The 12657-nt window shown below is 36.5% G+C and overlaps 1 protein-coding gene across 1 annotated transcript in view; it reads right to left on the minus strand.

The window, feature by feature from the left end:
* The window catches only part of STK3 (serine/threonine kinase 3), a 133279-nt gene that overhangs the window by 34555 nt on the left and 86067 nt on the right, over positions 1 to 12657 (minus strand). The window lies entirely within an intron of this gene.

The raw sequence follows: 12657 nt of genomic DNA on the forward strand, positions 1-12657 counted from the left end.
TAACAATTCAGGATTCAAACCTCACTAGTATTGTGCAGTGGATTGCTGTTCTGCATGTATGGAATAAACCTTGCTTTTCTTCCCCTTTTTCCTTTTAAAATGGGTATCAAATTACATGCATAAAACCCTTTAAAAGAATGTTAAGTCAAATACTTGAAAGACATCAGGGAGTAACATGCTTAAAACTCCTTAAGCAACCTTAATTTTGCCCTTTTCCCATTATACTTAAACATTATGACACATTCGTTAATTATCGGACTATGGATTAAAACTCCATTAAAGACTGGGCCCACAATGGGTCAAGCAATCATAAATGCATCATTCTCTAACTTCTGAGCATTTGATTTCAACATCTAAATAGCTTTTAATACTTTTTTTTACATTTAATGAGATTTAATGAGGTTAGTTGAGAAATCATTTACAGTTGTCACATCACTATTTTTCCCAGATATCCAATAAATAAACATCACAGATGAACATTCTCCTTCATATTTGGGTTTATAATCTGCTTGTTAGAGATGGAGAGAAGGCTTCCAATCCATGGGTCAACATGGGCAAGTCTAAATAAAGCTAACAGTTTTGAAAAAGAAAAAAAGCAGCTGAAATGTTCTTTCTTCTCTTAGCTCCCACTCAGTAAGGCAGAGGCTCCAGTACTGCTACACTTAGAGGGCTTTTCTTGGCTCCTGGGTACCCAAAGTGCAGTTATGACTACAGCTCCTCTTTAAATTTATGCTTGGCAAGAACGTACTTTCCTTTCAGACATGGATCATATTATAGTTGCTCTTCTTACTCCAAACAAAAAAAATGCAGTAAATTGAAAATTGGATTATACCTCTACTAGCCAAACATTTCTGTTAGTGTACTATACTGTTGTCCACTTACCAAGTGACAGTTTTCACAATAAGCACAGTACGGTCCAGATGCCAGGTGAAGTTCACCACACTGATTTTCGATTTAAAGTTGTAAAATAGTTTCTTGAATTGGTTATTCGCAAAACCTTCTCTCCCCCATATGTTACAATGGCAACTGCCAGCAGCAGAGGCATTTCAGATTAGTAATTCACTGATTAAAACTGTCAGCCTATTTTTCAATGAAGGCATCTCAGCTCTGGACTTAATTTCTCCCTAAGCCATGGTCAAACAGCTTATGCTTGTTGCCTTCCATAACACGGGACATGGAATTACAGAACAAAATGATCATGATGTTTGGTGACAGGACAGTTTGAGGACCATAGAATATGGTAACTACCATTCTTTGGAGGTCTCCTATCTTGGGAAGCTGCAGTAAGGGAGAGAAGATGAACAAAAGAAGAACCGAGTTGAAATCGAGCTAGATTAGTAAACTGCTTACTTAGGTAATATGCTTTCTGAAGTACCTGTTCTAATCCTAGAGTAGAAAAAAAAGGTGGGTGCAGGGAACACAGCTTGGTGTTGGAAGAGATACACCCCCTCCATGCACACATGACTGGCGAACCTTCGAAACTTCGCAGCGCTCGGTCCTCGATGAGCTGCTGTTGCCGTAGCAACAGCTCTTTAAAACATGGAAAACGGGTCAGGTAGTTTTGAACTAAGCACTTTTTCCAACGTCGCTGTTTTCCTCTGTAGTTTTGAATTATCCCACCTCTGAGACCATCAGTGGGCTGCTGCCATAGAGTCATCAGCCAGCAGAGAGGAGAAATCAAGGCTCTTGAGTTTCACAGGACACGGGGATGCTTAAGTAACATGGAGTTTGGTCTCCCTCCACCTACGGATCCTTCCCCCCAGCCCTTCAGAAATCCTCTTCAGAGGCACCAGCTCTTTTCCATGTCTTTTTCTCTGCAAACATCCTTTACTCTGAAAAATGTTTGGAGCTTACGTTTTTTGGGTTTGTTTTTGGGGGGGGTTGTTTTTTAACTAAACGCGCACTGCACAATTTGGGAGTTAAATCCTGTACCTGCTGAGTGTAAGTGAAAGGTGCGTTATTTGGCCATAATGTCGCTCCTTCAAAAGGCTCTGTGTTACAAAAAACATGCTAGCAGTCGTCAGAGAACTCGATGTAGCGACAAACAGTCCCTGTAAACCAGGTCTCTTTGAAAGCCGTGACAAGGAAGTTAACCAGCTTCAGAGACAACAAATGAAACAGCCGAGCACATACACAGCAAGCTGCACCACGCTCACCACACTCCTACCGATCCCTCCTTTGTTTCTCGGCAGCAGCGCTGGTGGTGGGCTGCATGCAGGTGCTCCCATCTCAGTGAATCATTAGTCACAGGCGAAATCCGCAAGGACAAGTGTCAGGTTCATTTTTTTAATTTAACGTCTTTGTTACTTTAATTGAATGTCTGAAAGTAGACTGACTGAATCAGTCTCTACCTTGACTCGCAGAGGTATTAATTAATGGAAGCTCTTTAGAAATAGAGAAATAGCAATGAAATTTCTAACTTTGCAAAAGCAAAATAAAAAGTCCATTGCAGCCTATATACACACATCACAAGCACCATGGAAATATCACATTTCTATCTCTGTGAACATTATCAGAACAATAGTTCTCATCTTGAGGTGATTATCCATCTCTGTAGAGTGCATGTTTTTCTTGCATGTGGATGGTATTTAGTACATATGACTAACAGCAATCTTAACATAATGATTAATTTCAATGAAAAATAAATGATTATTCTGCGAAAGTGATAATCGAACTGACACTGCAGGAAAAAAAAAAAAAAAAGAGACAAAACACAACCCCAAATGTTTGCACTAGGAGTGCCATGAAGAACTACCTTCAAAAAATGCAAGCACCTCCTCCAGGCTCTGGTGGGACAGATGCCCAAGTTGCTCCAAGTAAGACAGCTTCCTCTTCCATTTATATACTTCCTAAAGTCATTCCTTCTGCCCCAAAGACCAATCTTCAAGGATGACACAACAAATCAAAAGAGCTAGTCATTCTGGGACAGCTCATTTTTACTAAGAGAACTTTTCAGATCTAGAGAACATCATCTAGAGATGATGAGGAAGTCTGGTCTGTAGGCATCTTCGAAGAACATTCTTTCCCCCATTCTTACTTGAAAGAAGAATGTTCAAATGCTAAAAAACACACAACTAAATATATTGGGCTGTAGTGACACCACAGCGGGGCTAGGGGGACAAACAACCAAAACCATGTTTTTAGAAAGTTCCACCTAATTCCCATCTACAAGCACTACAGCTTGCTCATACAGTATCAGGCAGTCAAGGCTGCACAGTTCGCAAAGTTCCCGCTTCTCAGCTGAAGACCCAGCCTTGTCCATGGGCCTCATCTGCTGCACTGCAAAGTACAATCAGTTAAATCCCCAGAATGGTTTAAGCTAACTTGTTTTAGTTCTCACTATGGCAGACTAACTATTGTCAGGGAAATGCAGTCAGGGTTCTCAGCTAAGCATCAAGCAGCGTTTTGAAACAGCTCTCAGTGTGCTACTCTACCTTCAGAGCCTTCCTACAGAGCAATTTTGTCCTGGTATGTCTTATTTAGGTTAAGAAACTAAATTTTCTTACTAGTATTCTTATATCTGTACAACTCCTACTGTCAACACAAACATATATGTAAGCAATACCAAGATCTTTAAGTAGATTCTAAATAAGCATTAATTCTTCAGGTATTTTTTCCCTAGGAACGAGGCATACTTGCCCTAAGCTAAGGAATAATGACAGAAACACTCTGAACTGTGACGTTTCTAACCTTAAACCTAAATGCAGTTTCACATCTAGGCACACAAATGGAAGTGGTTTCTTGAATAATCCGAGCAACTAAACTTAACATTAATGTCAGTAAGAGCTTTGCCACAGACTTTAGCAAGTATGAGATTAACCCTTCTATAGAGAGGTTGTCAATAGGTACAGCTTTTATATATTGGGCTCGCATAGCTTTATTTTTAAATTGTAACTCATAACACTACAAAATAGGTATAAAAACTTGCCAAATTAATTTTTTTGCTTTGTTGGGTTCCTCCCTCTCTTGGGTGATTTTACAGTTTTTTTACCTCTTTAGGTACTGGTGCTGTCCATGAGGCACACTTAAATAACAATAACAAATGGGAAAAAAAAAAATCAGGTCTCCAAATATTTAGCTTACAGCATTACAAAGCACACAACTCTATAAAAAGCCTCACTTTTTTGACGAAAAATAAAATGACTAGTGCATAGCAATGCTACAACTCCCAATAAACAAAAGTAAATGCGGGCTATAAGGCATCTATAGGTAGAGATATAATGTAAAAGAATAACATTTAGATAATTTTAATGTATACATTTCACACATTACTAAAATAGAGGTAAATTAGAATAAGTGTATTCTTACAGAAATACAGAGTTTGCTTTCAAGTTTCATAAGAGGTCCTTTTTCTCTCTGAATTATGCAAGTGATAAGAAAAGGAAATAAAACGTATATGTAAACCAAAATATTCTGGGCAACCCCTTGTTTAGTGAATGTATACTAAGCCAGATCTGACCAGATATTTGAAGATATTAGTTCCAAATAACAAAGAACTCCAAGTATTACAAGCCCTCTGCTTAAAGTCAATGCCTTAATGCAGAAGTCTTTCTTCAAATTCTACAAGTTATTTGCAAACAAAAACCACATAGAATTTTTTCCATTCTTCATAAAGCTCAATAGTATTAAATGTCAGTCATTTAATTCCCAGTATTTTGTTTATGAAATATTGTTAACATCTATGCTTAGAATATATGCTACACATGATACTTACTGGCTGCTGATCAAAACATGAGGCACAGAAAACTCATACAAGCTTTTTGAATATTGAGAGTTAGCCACATGGACACTGAACTAACCAAAAAATTGTTTCCGTTACATTGCTAGAATCCTATCTGACAAGTTCTCATGCTCCAATTTGAGTCCAGTAAACATTTTTGAAATGGGAAAAAAAGGCTAAATTTAAAAAAAGCACCCTAAGTTCTTTACCAAATCACATAACGAGGACACCCTCTTCAAAACTAAGGAGTCACAAAAATTAACTTAAAACAGTCTTGCAAAATTCCAGTCACCCACTCTCCTGAGGCAAGTTTTATTTTTACTTCTTTTCATTATCATTAATCATCATAGCAAGAGTAGGAGAACAGATTTTGTGTCTCAGTTGTTAATTTGCATGATAATGTCATAAAGATGATTTCCAAGAATTCTGCTGAAACCCTGAAGCAGAACACGCACCCCTTGGTGTCGGGACTCAGTTTGGAGATCAGACATTACACACAAAGGTGTGGTACACTGTCTTGACATTAACAGTGATGCATGCAACATGGAAATTATTTGGATTCAATGTCTCTCCCACACTTTTTATTTTTTTAATGAAAGAGAATAGAGAGATCTGAAGCTGAATCAGTTTGATGGACTAAAAGGGATAGTCTAAAACTTGTCCAGCCAAAACTGGTTTTTCCAAGTATTTCAAAGCTCTTTCTAGGCTAAACACATTACTTAGCTATTACACAATTATCTCTAAGAGATATATTAGTACAGACAACTGGTTACTAAGGTAACAAGATGTTACATTAAACCAGCAGCACTGCCCCAGCTCATCAGCTTCACTCATTTCTTTCCTTTGTTCCCCTTAAACTATGCACAAATTACAGACCTGCTGTATAACTGAATATAGACACTGGAGCTACAATTCAGTCTCTCCATTCGAGCTAATGAGGAAAAAGAAGGGGTTTAGATGATGCAAGCATTTAAACTCTTTGGGGTGAAGTAGCTTCATTCTTAATTCTATGCTAAGAATTTGAAGGTTAGCTGAAAAATAAGTTTAAAAATGTCTTCTCACTAAAAACTATTTTGTAATTAAAAAACAAATTGCGCATTGAAACTATTTGACATGATACAATAAGACAGCAGGGATGCTTTAAACTTTTGGGAGAGAAAACATGGTTAAGTTTTATTGACCAAATCTTGGCTGAAATTTTCGAGAGGCAGACACATGTTTGGAAATACAAGTTGACTACTAATTGCAAAAATTGTCAAGGTCACCCAAGGTCTAGCTCCTCCAAAATATTGATGCTCCTAATAAACAAATTAAGTATGTCATTATTTCAGAGATCTTTAGCTTCTAAGACCTATGTGTTCTCAACATGTTTTATGATTACAAACATCAGCCATCAGCAGACTAAAAAACCACAGGGAATAAGGCCATTGCAAACGTTTACCAGAGGAGGTCACCTACAACAACCCTCTGCTCCAAGCGGGATCAACTCCATCAGAACTATTCCTGACGTGTTTATCTAACCAGGTCTTCACCACTCACAATACCAGCAACTTCTGCAACCCCCAGCAGCAACCCGCTGTCGTACACTGTTTGCCTATTAGACATTCTTTTTAGTATCTAACTTCAAATAAATTGTTGCAATTAAAGGCAGAGTTCTTGTCTTATCTTCAGACTACATGTCAATAATAAGTAAAAATCTTTAATTCTGTTTTTCACATTTCAGAATGCGAAAAGTTTTTTGGACTAGAAGGCTGTTTTCTGTGCTCTTTTAGGACACAAAATTCATATAGTCTTTGTTGGACTGCACGATTCACCTTCTAAAACTGCAAAAGTCCAGCACTGGCACTTTGGCATGAATGATTCGGCGATCAGAGTAACAGCTTTAAAATAATCCTACAATTTAAGCTAAACAGAAAGGATTGATTCTGTTTACAGCCTAAACAATTTAATTATATATCAGGCCAAATTACAAGGCTTGGTTTTCAATTATTTACTTCTACAATAATAGGGGAAGGGACATACTGAAAGAGAAAAGATCCTATATTCAATACCAGTTAGAGATACACTCTGCACAGATAGTGTATTCCCCTACTCTCTAGAAGAAAAATAATTCTCCTTTTGTGGTCAGAATATACAAACAGGATGTAGTTAAATCAGTCATATTTTGACTTGCAGAGTTAAAAAAAATAAAAAAGTATAATAAGTCGGTCTGCTCGCTTTGCCTAATGCGGGGGGGGCGGTGCGGCGGAAAAAAAAAAAGAGGCAGTAATACATTTTTAGTTTACATGTCAGGCTGGCACAACCTCCCCTCCTGCCTACCTGAACAGCTGCATGATAAGCCTAAAAACCATGACCGGGACCTGCAAACCATCCACTCCTAACATGAGTATCTCTCCCATCGAACTACCCCACACCTGCCATTTTTTAAAATAACCACTCAACATACAAGAAGTTTCTGTACCAGCCACCTACTAAAAGAGGTAGAGAAAACCTTCCTTGCTGAGGTTCACACTGTCCTCACCAAATGAGCTAGATAAAGCGTATTATATTCATTATATTCCATTTTACAGTCTCTCCTCTGTTAGCTGTGTCTGAACTAAAATGATTGAAATTCTGCGTGCAGACTGTCAACACCAATAATACTTCTGTTTATCCCATATGCAAACTCAGAAACCTAAGTTTCTATTTGCTTAGTTAAGAAAACTTTCTTCCTGTCAGCATCTGGAAATACTTCACGATGTTCAAGCAACTAATTAAAAATGAAGCAAAATGAATACACGTTAATACTTCATTTAAAATTTTTAAATTACTTAGAGGAGAATTTGAAATGTTTGAAAATAGATTGAATACATTCATTCCCGTTAATTAGAAAGAAGGCTGTACAAACAAACTCATCTGCTCCCCAAATAAAATCAGGGTAAACCCAGCCAAGGTTTTGGACAAAAAAGTATTTCCAATAACACTAACGCAGCCTAGCTTTATTAGCGAAGTTTTAATTAAATTCTATATGGTCTTCAGTCATTTTATGGTATTTACTTTCTTACCGAATCAATTGTTACATCATACATTTATAAATGTTAAATGAAGTGGTTAGTATCTGCAGTACTATTATTTCACAATGATTATATTCTAATGTGTTTGTTCTGGTTGAAACCCAGAGAAATCTTCTGCGTAGGATAACAGATGGCTTTTTAAATTTTTGTTGCTATTCCAGAATCTTTAAGTCACCCAAAATGCATCTACTTAAACATGATACTGCAGTTACTGCAAAACACGATCTACATGTTCACTGTTTAATATTTAACAAGCTGGATACCATTCTTGTTTGGAAATAATTCTACTAAAGACAGAAATCATTACCATAGCATTGCTATAATAAATAGATTTGCCTTTTTACATTTTGTCATCTCATAACAAAAAGTAAATGACTCATTTAAAATGAAATAATATATTCAGTCAGTGCAAATGAACTTTAGCGATGCATTCTGAATAGTGCTAATTCACAGGTACCACAGGTATCAATTAGGTATCACTGCACTGTAGTTCATGTAAATCCTTTGTTAACATTATGTCCCACACTAACACACATTACTAAGGGGCAGAAGGATTTACAGAGCAATTTCACATTTTAATGAGACGTAAAATGTCACGATACAGTAAAAACGTAAGCAGCAGGTTATTTAAACACGTACTCATAGCACATTGATCTAGCAAGCGAAGATTCACCTATTCTTCCCCACATAAAAATTTTCAGCACTTCTTGCTTATGAAAAAAATCACCTTTTTTGGTGAAAACTATGTTCTATAATGCCCATTAAAATGTGACAAATGCTGCACAAATATCACAAAATCTTCAATGGTGAAAGATTAAAAAAAACTGCAACACCACGTTGCAGTGATACTGCTCATTTAACACACAGCTCTCTCCAGCACGTCCGTATCTCACGGAAAACATTCCCCATGGAAAGAACCAAGCTATCATAATAGCAACATGGTCATACGAATACATAATAACTATAAAAAACAGCTGTTCTTAAAAGGACTGGGCATTTCTATGGTCATAACAAACACATCATTTTCTCTAATTCGACACTGTCATCTAAACTGCTGACTTGTGAGCTAAGACTAAATTTGGCCCATTAAGCCGTAAAGCCTTATTACAAAAAGTCGCTTATATCCTGCATCATTAACATTTCTATTCATATCATACCCGTACACTATACAGCTTTCCCACATCTTTACTTATTCAAAGACCTTATGCCGCTTTTTCTCACAATGAGCAGTATCTTGTTGATTAGACTAACTAGCATCAAGGTTTGCTGTGAATGAAACATCGGTTAACTCCAAGTAAAACTGACAGAATTAGGGTTAAAAATATTGCTTTAATTTTTCCACCTCCTGCATGCCCATTAAAAATAATGAAAATAGATAAAAGCATTGCCTATAGTCTGATACTATTAACTGAAAATTAAAATCCACAATAATCCTTGAGTGTGATATATAGATTAAACATTTAATGTAAAAGCTAAAAGTTTGAATAAAAACTAGGTTGTGGGGTTTTTGTAATATTTAAATCCAATCAGAGCTTCAACACTACCACTTCACAAGCTGAAGTGAAAAACCACATTTAGAAGTAATTCCCCAGAAATACGTTTCCCTAAAATTCACTGATACAAAAGACCCATACTTCTGGTTTTCAGAATTTATCATGAGACAGCAAAAACAGACAATAAAATAACTGAAAACAAAGTTTAAAAAAAATTAACTCTGTACAAATCCCTACTCACAGAAAAGACAAAAAAGTCTAGGGTTGTTTGGTTATTTTTAAAAGAAAAACAAGAAGAATATTTGTATAAAACCCCCAAACACCTCTTATGCACGGAAAAACAGCACCTTACTCCTAAAGCATACATAACGGGGTAAATTTTGAATAAAGTAATATTCAAGGTGACAATACAGTACTAGAATTAAATCTAGTTAAAGTTATTTGCCATATACTTAATCCAATACAACGCAAAACTTGAAGGTCTGCAGCAGCAATTTTTTCTCATCAGTTCATGGAATGTGACATCAATAACCAGCACAGATTGATCGTGGAGCTGAAGACTCACAGGACCAACAGAGATGGATCTCAAATTCCCATATGGCATTAGCGAAAAAGAAATAAGATCAACTTTTGAATTTGAAAACAGATGTCCTTCAACAGTGAAAAACAAAGTATAAATATGTGCTTAACAGAAGAAAAAGCGCTGCTAAAATTACTTTTTTTTAAAGCTCAGATTGATGACCAAAGCATCTTATTTTCTTGGAAAAGTCTTCTATTTTCATTGGCAAGGAGTTTTTAAAACATTGATGTCAGGGCAGAAAACTATGCCCACACAAAAACCTTCAAACCAGACCTAGTGCTAAATTCAATTTGCATTAGTTTATACATTCATTTATCCACCTTATGAGAAAATTTTGCTGTATCATTTATTTACATTATCTAAAAACATCAGCAAGTATGTAAAACTACCTGCTATATCTCAATCACATGTATTTGTACATGTAAACAAATAAAATAACGATGTGTTGTTTTATAAAACAGTAAAATATACTAGGAATATGATAAAATATTACTGCGACCTAAAGCAAATATACTATTTGGCCACAAGAATTAGCTCCCAATTCTGCATGTCTCACATTATACGTAGAAATAAGCAAACTGATTAGTTGCAGGGATTTATAAGGATTGATTTTTCTTCCTTTTCCCTTCTCCCTCCCAGGTCAATGGCATTTCTGCTTCTCTAGTTTATGCTGTAACAGACACATACACTAATAAACATCTAAGTCTTTCCATTCAATACACTGGAGTATCAATTCTTAGCATGGCCCTGTCACTCTGCCTCGCTTCACAAGTAAATCCCTCCTATGCTGCCAGCACTGCCTGCTGTGTTTGGCTTAAAAGGGTATATGGGTAAAAAAAAAGTGTCGTTCAGCTAATGAGTTTGGTGAACTCCAACTTACAGACCATCCGTCCTCTTCTACATACAAAGCTGGAGTACTATTAGAATATACCAGGATTAAGTTAGATTTTGATCCTTTATATTTTAGTTCTGGTGTATCAATCCCTTCTTTAAATACAATTATGACTGTCAGCATTTACTGTTAGGATTCCTTTCTAGATCCCATTAAGGCTAATTCCAAACAAAATAGAATAGAGTTATTTAGTATAAAAAGTTTCTATTATTCATCCTTTTCATGAATCATTTAAAGACTTCATGTCAGCAAAAGGAAACTTTCATGTTGATCTCACAAAGAGCAGGCAATATATTATGCATGCTGCCCACTGATTTATCCTTTCAGAAAGTCTCTTGCAGGCCACTTACCAATACTGCCACTTGCTCTCTAAAATATAAATACAAGTGCTTCTAGAATATGTAAATAAATAATAATTGCCTATGGTTCAAACCGGCAGGCTGTTAAAACCAACATCCTCTGTGACATCAGCTGGTACCGGATGCTTCAGAGAAATGTACTCTTGACTGGACTACTCTGAAGCAGTACATCCATTATTGAAGAGTCTTCCTAAACTTTCTTAGGCTGGCTTACCTACAAATTATTTGGCTTTTGTCATGCTGAAAACAAAATCCCCGTGCCCTCAACTAACTACATAATGGCCCATGCAAATGGCTGTTTACTTTTTTTTAAATCCTATTTGGTCTTCAGCCAGAATCATTTTGTAGTTCTGTATATATAACTACAAGCCTTACCACACTGCCTTGTGAGGAGGTCAGGGACAAACTGCACATCTCATAACTTCCATGAGACACTGGAACAAGCTGCCCAGACAAGCTGTGGATGCCCCGACACTGGCAGCGTTCAAGGTCAGGCTGAACCGGGCTTTGAACAACTACCAAAAGTTGACCCTGCCCATGGCAGGGGGTTGGACTAGATAATCTTTAAAGGTCCCTTCCAACCCAAACCATTCTGTCAGTCTATGATTCTGAAGTCTTTGAGCTGCCAGTCTATGACAAGGCAAGGTTTGCCTACACCGCAGGGAACAGTCGGCTTCTGAAGATCAGACCTCTTCAGATTTGGTTCTAAGACAAATTTCTATTTCAAGAGGACAACTTCATATGTATAAGCAATGTCAAAAAGTTCCACAGGATTATCCGCATGCAAATTATTCATGAATAAGCACTTACAGAATCAGGGTCTTAGCATTTACAGGAAGAATCATTTTTGCTTGTATTTCTTATTAAGTAATGGAAAAGATAGGATTAATTTTAAATTTAATTGTTTGCTACTATAATAACCCCACTTAAATAACTGCCAGTTATTTTCCAGTGAACAGTGTAAATAAGTATTTTGTTAGTCAATTATCAGGATGATGTCTACTGCATTTTACGGACAAAAAAAAAAAGCCTAAAAAACCCCACCCAGCCCCAAATCCAACTTAATCAAAACTCTCCAGCAGCAACAACTTGTACTGTGCCATTTAACTGGCTTTACTCCAATAGCTTAAATTTAAGAGTCAGCTTTATGTAGAAATGCAGTAAGTGAACACTGGGGGAAAAAAAATCCCACACCTACAGCTGTCACCTAAAATTAAACACAACATTTTTTCTCCAAATCCCAAGAGTACTTTCAAAAAGGTGCCATGTGATCATATTTAGCTACTGTACTGCAGTTAAGAACACGTTTAATCTATAAACCAAAGTCTTTCATTCACACGTTAAAAAAATTACCAAAGGTGAAAACCAGGTATAATTATCTATGACTCTCTAAACAGTAATTATTTATTTCATTTTTAAGAGCAACCTACAACTTTGGAACATTTTCTTTTTGCACCTATTATAATTTGCACCATAAGCAACAAGAAATAAACGACACATATTTTGGAGGGGGAAAAACGCCACCCTAAAATAGACAGACTGGCGTTAGATAGAAAAATT

Source organism: Caloenas nicobarica, chromosome 2 (assembly GCF_036013445.1).
Source record: "Caloenas nicobarica isolate bCalNic1 chromosome 2, bCalNic1.hap1, whole genome shotgun sequence".
In the NCBI taxonomy this organism is placed as follows: domain Eukaryota; kingdom Metazoa; phylum Chordata; class Aves; order Columbiformes; family Columbidae; genus Caloenas; species Caloenas nicobarica.